We start from the raw sequence: 8,281 nt of genomic DNA on the forward strand, positions 1-8,281 counted from the left end.
GACCCGGCCCGACATATAATGGGCGGGGTCTAATCCGGGCAATGATATACCCGGGCCATGGGTCGATCTGGGTTTCGCTGTAAACCAACGAAGAAATAAGTAGGCATGGCCCAGTCAAGCCTAGCTCCATCCGTCTTAGGTGTTACTTACATTTTGATACAAATATTTTATCCATACTTGCACGGTGCGTCTTACATGTAGAATAAATAATAAAGAGCGGGCAGAAAAAAAATCTGAAGTCTCATTATTAGCTTGGAATAGTAGAAGTTTGGTCTCTAAAGGTTTCTTTTTTAGTTCATATGCATTTGCTTCTAAAAATTGAACAATTTTTTAAAAAAAACCGCTGCTTCTCTCTTCTATTTTTTATATATATACTATATATTTTTATGAATATGAGCGTACAAATAGTTTATACTAATGATCTATAGCATATGGAAAATTGAAAATTAGCTAATCGGAATTAAAGCTTTTTCTTTAAATAGTTTGAAAATCATCCAAGTGAGGGCAATCCAAAAAAATGGATGAGTGGTGGACATGCCATCTTTCCCAGTATTGTTGAAAGTGTAAAAAGATAATTTTACCAAAGAGACTTTGTCCTTTTATTATTTCTAGAATATTCTATCCATATTTTATCATAAACATAGATAAAGTCTATACAATTTGGATATTCATTTTGTTCTCTTTGTTGTTTCTAGAAGGAGAATTTTTTTAAAAAGACCATTTTTTCAAAAATAATTAGCAAAATTGACTTCTTTTCTAAAAAGATGTTGACTTTGCAATAATTCATCTTTGAAATACACGAGACTAGTATTCATATGTATTTAGTTCTCACTAATTAAACCTTAAGCATTTCAGCATAAAGTACACGAGACGATCATTTCAAATTAACCGTAATTAGTTTCCACTAATTACATGAGACTACTAGTCCCGTGTATTTTGAAGTTAGTATTTTGTAAAATCAACCTAGGTCGATTTTGCTAATATTTTGTAAAAAGATCGGTTTTGCTTTTTCAAAAATAGTCTTTTTTAAAAAAAACTCTCCTTTATGGAACATTTCAGTCAATATTATTCCATAAACATAGACAAAGTCTACATTTTTTATAAACAAAAGTCCATATAATTATATAAAGTTTAATTAATCAAATCAATGTACAAATAGAAATAATGAATCAGAACTAAAATTTAAAAAGTATTGTGGCCATTGAAAGTACCCTAATGCCGCTAGGAAGGAACCCTAGAGGGGGGTGAATAGGGTTTATGCTAATCTAATCCGATTTATGCCAATTAAAAACTAATTGACAAATATCCTAGCAAGTATGATATATGACAAGATATATATGCAAGGATATACAACTAATACAAGGGTGAAACAAACAAAATAAGATAGTGGGTAAAATAAACAATGAGCAATTTGACAAAGGCAATATGAATATGAAAATAAGTGCGCCAATGCAATCACAAACAAATCATATGTTCACGAGGTTCGGTCCGCCTGACCTACGTCCCCGCTCCTCACCTCGAGGAGATCTCCACTATCACACTGGGTTTTCTACGCTTACCCGAAAAACGTTTACACCTCACAATACGGTTTTCTAGTTAACCGAAAACTTTACAATCCACACAACCTCTCTCTAGGCATTATCACCTACCCCACTCCTCTTGGGACGACCTCGTCTCTCACCACACACTCCTCTTGGTGTACTAGTGCAATACAAAGTGTTCCTCACAATTAGGCTCACAATACAACAAAATTGTTCTCTACAATAGATGAGAACTCAATGTAGGGTCACTCTCTAAGTCACACAATCCCACAACCCAAATTATATAATGTATGAAAATACAATAAGCTCAATGGTTGTGTGTGTAAACAAAGAGTATCAATAAAACAATTAAACTAAACTCAATATAAATTTAGCTTATGGAAATTATAATCAAAATAATAAATTGCTAGATGAGTTTAGAAACACTTCTCCAAAGATAACAAGAGTGAGAGAGAGATGATTTGAAGCCCAAACACCAAAGGATGATCTCTTCTTCCTCTTGTGAAATTTGCTTCACAAAACCGAAACTTTGAAACAAGGCTTTAAACACCTTTAAACAAACTTAACCCTTGATTAAAACTTGTAAACCTCTTAAAACTTTTCTCTTGTTGTTCTTGTTAGATGGGAGAGGTAAATGCAATGGGGTATTTATAACAACCCAAGACATCAGCCAAAACCCCAAGGAAATGACCAAAAACCCACACAAAAACAGATCTGAAAAATAGCCGTTACTGTTCAACGGTCATATTTATAAGTCGACTTATTTATAAGTCGACTTGCATTCGACTTGGTATAAGTCGACTTGCATTCGACTTGCTATAAGTCGACTTGTGTTCATGGATAAGTCGACTCAGCAGAGAAAAAATGCACTTTCCAGAGGAGTTCATAAGTCGACTTGTCAGGGTTTTTAAGTCGACTTATAAACGTGCACATGCACTGTACATGTTGAAAAAATGATTTTTAAAGTGCCTTTAAAAATAACAAAAAAATTCCAAAAATTATAAAACTTTGGGAAATGTTTATAAACATGATAATAAACATGTTACAAAAAGAATTTTTGGAATTGCATTCCCTAATAGTGAAAACTCATCATTTTTCAAATATGTCCAAAACCATAAAAACGAAACATACATGTTTTGACATAAACCAAGTTTTGAAACTTTGTAAACTGATTTTATAGACTTAATAAAGTATGTATAAACTGATATTGAAGTCTATAAACTAATAAAACAATATCTTATCAAAAATACTTATATTTTGATAAAATCAACAAATACGTGTGTGTGATTAATATGAGCTTAAAGTATTAACACACAAGTATAAAACCTAAACTAAATATACCCAAGTTTGTGATCTTCAACGAAGCTCTATCTTGGTACACTTACGGATGAAGCTTGACTTGGATCTTTAACATGAATTGCAAGGCTTCAACCACTACTCCGCCAACCTCCATTGGATATGATCGTGAATGCGCAATTCCATCCATCCTCCAACTCATTGTTTGTCTAGAATACCTAATAAAAAACATAAACACTAGACAAACAATATTAGGAATTGTTTGTAATCATCAAAACAAGATTACAAAATGTAGGCTCATAACATGAGACCTAACAGCCATATGCTATGACTCAAATGGTAAATGATTCGAGGTGGATCATAGATAGTAATGAATTCATATCTCTGTAGTAATCATCTCAAAAAAAAAAAAAATTTCAATCGCGTCTGTTAAATATGACTGCACTCCTTTTATTGAATTAATTTCCATGAACAAACGTATTAAATTTTAGGCAATAATTTTATTTGAGCTACTTACAAACAATGTCATTATCAATATTGAATTTAATTTCCTTTGAGCTACACACAAAAAATGTCATTAATAATAATAAATTTAATTTTGATACGTTTTAGTTTTTTTTGCACGTGCACTATGCCCACATGCGTGTGATCTAATTAAAACAAATTCAAAATAATGGGATGGATGACTTTTGTTTCAAAATTTAAAATTCATACTTGTATAATTTAACTACCAACCTCTCCATTGTAATATTCTTCTTTATCTAAAATATTCTAAGATAGAAAGAGATAAAGTAAAGTTGCTGAATGAGCGCGTGAATATTTTTAGATTCAAAATTTCAAATTTAAATTAAATAGTTAATCATTAAACTCTCCTTTGTAATATATTTCATTTTTATAATATTTAAAAAATAAAAAATAATATAAAAAATTGGTGCTCCATATGATCACAACACTGGAAATATCTCTTCGATGTGGAATTCCAGAGATTTTTCTAGCTAGCAAGGTCATTTTATATTGACATTTTATTGTATAAACTTTTTTGATTTGATATGAACTATGAAGTATATTGAGTTTAACCATCCAACATGAATAAAACTTTGTATTTAGATGAGATATATGATCTTTACATATTGATTTAATATAAAACAATCTTACGCTTAAATCTCAATCATGTGATGCTTGCATTAGAACTTTAACATAATTAGAAAAATATATCTAGTTTTGTAATATTCATAAAATATCTTAAGAATCTGAATATTTATTCTTAGAATAATCTTAACAACTCATTAGAATTTCAATATAATTATTAGAAAATATCAGATAAAGTAGGGAGAGTTTGAGATAATTTTTTGGGTACTTTGTGTAAGTAATTTGTTTATGTTTTTCAGGTCACATGGAATACTTTTATAATAGGAAATTTTTAAATTTATAAATTTTACATGTTATATGTTTTTTATGGTGTCTTGTTCTATTAGTTTTTTTTAAGAGAGATGTGGGTGAGCCGAAAACATCTCTACATAAAATTCAATAAAGACATGACATCGATTCCATAAATAACAAAAAAAAGTCATCAATAATATTATAAGAGAAAGACTAATTCATCAACTTTAAGTATAATTTGACACATGTATTGTAGGCGTCAAAAAATGCTAATAGGTATCCCAAACATAAAGAAGATCACTCAAAAAATCACCAGAATTGATCTCATACTGTTTTTTGGAAAATCAAAACAGGTATGAACTGTCTCGCCAGCGAGACAGACTTTGCTGTCTCGCCTACGAGACAGTGTGCTGTCGCGAGCGAGACAGTGTTTACTATCTCGCCAGCGAGACAGTGTTTACTGTCTCGCTAGCGAGACAGTGTTGAAATGGTCAAAAACCACATTGATAACTGCCCTACACGTGTCCATTAACTGCCAAGGGACGTGAGAAACATCATGGGCGAAAATCACGTGAATAACTGCCAAAATAACGGAGTTAGAAACGTGGGAAGGCAGTTAAAACGAAAACTGCCAGACAGTTACTGTTTCCGAGACAGTATTTACTGTCTCGCGGGCCGAGACAGCAAACACTGTCTCGCCCGCCGAGACAGTAAACACTGTCTCGCGGCTTAACGTTGTTGTTTTGTTGAGTTTTTGCAGTTACAGACCCCAGAGGCTATAAATACACCCCTAGGGTCATTTCTGAGGAGGATCGAGCATATTTTCGAGCAATTCAGAGCAGAGAGAGCAGACGCTGTTATTCTTGGATTCCCTTGAGATTCGAGCTTTGACTTGATTTTAAGAAGAACGACTATCTTACTTTGATAAGATATCGTCTTGAGATTCGAGCTTTGACTTGATTTTAAGAAGAACGACTATCTTACTTTGATAAGATATCGTTTTAAATTCTCACTTCGATAAACGAAGGAAGAATCATAAAGCCCCCTTCACGATCTGTGATTCGGCGGTCCACGAACCAAAGCGTTCCCGACACAGGCAAAGTCCCACAAAAACAAGAATCGATAGACGATTTTTGTGTTATTTTCTCAAAAGTTGTAATTTTTGCTTTGTTGTGTAGAAAAGGTCTTATAAAAAGACTATTCCTTTGAATTTGTTGTAATCGACCGAAGATATGATGAATTCCTCAACAAAACCAATTTTTGACGAAAACAAACTGGCGACCACAGTGGGAGCCAGCGGCCTCACTACCGAGGCCGCAGTGTCGCAGCTGATTAAGATCATTGTCACGGAAGAGATCGAATATGAGTTCGATCAGGCAAAATTTGAGGAGTACCTATCATCCTCATCCTCAAAATCTCCCTCGCCTCGCAGGTGTAGGAAGATTTCCTCTCCCAAGAAAGTTTCTAAGTCTGCAATTCCAACGAAGGCCGCAGGCGAAGATTCTTGCCCGATCGTTGCTAAGGAGTCTGCTTGCAACGTTTCTGCTCCAAGTGACTCCGTACCAATTAAGGAGTCATTGAATCATAGCTCACCGGTGCTGACGAAGAGGGCTCGTCAGAGACAGCGCCAGCGCCGTGCTAGTCAATTGGCTAAGGCCATGCAACAAACCGACGGGGTCTATTACTATGCGGACCTAGAGTCGAGGAAACAGAAAATGACTCAATTGCCTCAACGGCAAAATAATCATATTTCTGCACAGCTTACGACGGAGGAGTGGACCCTCGTCAAAAGGGCTCGCTCAACCCTTAAGGAACGAATACAAAGGCGTCAGGTGAAGGCCGCCCGTGCCCGCGCTCTTCGTCAACAAAAACAAGGAATCAATAAGGAGTTGGTGTCTGAAAAACCACCAAAGAACCATAGAGTTTGGATTCCAAAGGCGCCGCAAACATCCGTTCCGGGCCCATCTACTGCATCACCAGTGAAACCCTGGGTTAGCCCAGATTTATCCAAATTTAAGATCACAATGGCAGATCGCCTCGGTCCTTCGGTGGACGATCGAGGCAAAACCCCAATCAAAGAACAATCAGATCCTGTAAATAAACCCTTAGTGGTTTCATATGCAGGGGGTCGTAAACACCCTCCTGTCAGAACTACGCCAATCCAAAACGAGAGAATACCAGTTCATTCTCGTTTAGGACCTATGAAGACTCCACTCCCGCAAAGGGGTGGATTTAAAAATTCAACTTTGGATCGCCCAAAGGCGACGACCAGTCGTCCTGTGTACGTTAACAAAGTTCAAAAACAAAAGATAGGTTGCTCAAGTCACAATAACGATGAGCTGTACTATCAGAAAAATAATTCAAGAAAAAGGAATGTCCGAAAAAACGAGTCTCATTGCGCTTGCCAGAGACTCATTAAAGCAATGCTGACAGAATGCAGATGCTCTAAAAATAATTCAACAAGAGTCTCCGTATTTCAAAGATTGTCCAATGAAGCGTCAAGGCCCAAAATGAGACGTTTCAACAAGAAGAAACCTGTAATCCGACAAGATGAGTTCCCTGAGGTCACTATCAACATGACCAACAAAGGAAAGCAACAGTCAGTTAACCCCGACCCTGATTTCTCTCCGGGAGGGAGAGTTGGGCGGGGTCTTTCTCAGAGGATGTCGCGGTTACAAAGAAGAGCCAACCTACGTCGAGATTACAAGAGAATGCACGAGGGGTTATCTTCAGACGAAGAATTGTCAGACACTTGTTCTGCTGTCGCTTTAGACGATACCGCATCCAGTGTCGGGCGAATCAGAGAATCATTCGCAATTACGCCGGATCAACTAGCTAATATATTACAGGAAGCGTTGGCTAAACAACGCGAAGAAATTAGAGCTGAATTCAAAACCGAGATGGAGTTGACTATGCAGCAGATGCGAGATTTGCAGGTTCAGCAACACCAACCAGAATCGGGCCAAAAGGCGGAATCCAGTCGACGTAATGAAGAGGATGAGACTATCTTTGACGATCCTCCTCCAGATAAAGACAACTCCGGAAGCGGTCCGACCAAGTCAGCCACTCAACCTCCACAGATCTATTTGAAGAAAAGCGAGGAAGAGGACAAGAAGATGCACGATCTTGAGAGCAAAGTCAACGCTTTGATGACGGCTCAAGAAGTGAAGAAAACGGGCATCCCATACCCGTACCCGAGGGAGTGGGACCTGATTCCTTATCCTCAGAAATTTAATTTGATTAACTTTACTCCTTTTGATGGCAGGGGTTCACCAACTCAGCACTTGATCTATTTCAAGTCACATCTTGGCGCAATATCCGGAAATAAAGCCTTGATGGTCCGGTCATTCGTAGGAACCCTCCGCGGGCCTGCCTTCGATTGGTACCGACGCCTTAAGCCTGGGAGTATCACTAGTTGGGAGGATATGGAAGAATTATTCCTCACTAATTTCTTCGACGACGACACAGAGGTCTCTATTGGCACGTAGTTGGACGAGAAGCAGAAGGATGGGGAGTCAGTTGATGTTTTTGTCAAACGATTCTGGGACAAAGCGGTGAACTGCAGAGATCCACTCACAGAGGAATTTATTCTGCAAACATGTCACAATAACTTGTCGCTGGATGTATTAGAGGTCATGGGGGTTGTGCCCTCTAAAACTTGGAAAGAATTGAAAGTGAGAGGTGAACAGGCTGAACGCTTTCTCAAGAGAAAGAATTTGGAGAGAGGTCTGCCACCAGCTAATAACCAAAAACAGAACTTTAATCCTCGAGGCCGAGGAAGAGGGTCCACGGCAGCTGTCAGAAGCAGAACTTTAATCCTCGAGGCAGAGGAAGAGGGTCGGTGGCCGCTGTCGATGCACATCAAACGTCACAACAGCCACCGCAGCAACAACCGCAACAATCATCCTTCCAGTTGGCGCCAAACCAGAATCAACAGCCTTCGAAGCAGTTTAAGAATTCTGAGCCCAGATTCCCAAAGGAATACTCTTTCAAAGATGATGAAGTTCCGGTCATCTTCAAATACCTGTTAGAGAATAATAAGATCAAGCTTCCGCCGGTCACAA

Source organism: Asparagus officinalis, chromosome 6, assembly GCF_001876935.1.
Source record: "Asparagus officinalis chromosome 6, Aspof.V1, whole genome shotgun sequence".
In the NCBI taxonomy this organism is placed as follows: Eukaryota; Viridiplantae; Streptophyta; class Magnoliopsida; order Asparagales; family Asparagaceae; genus Asparagus; species Asparagus officinalis.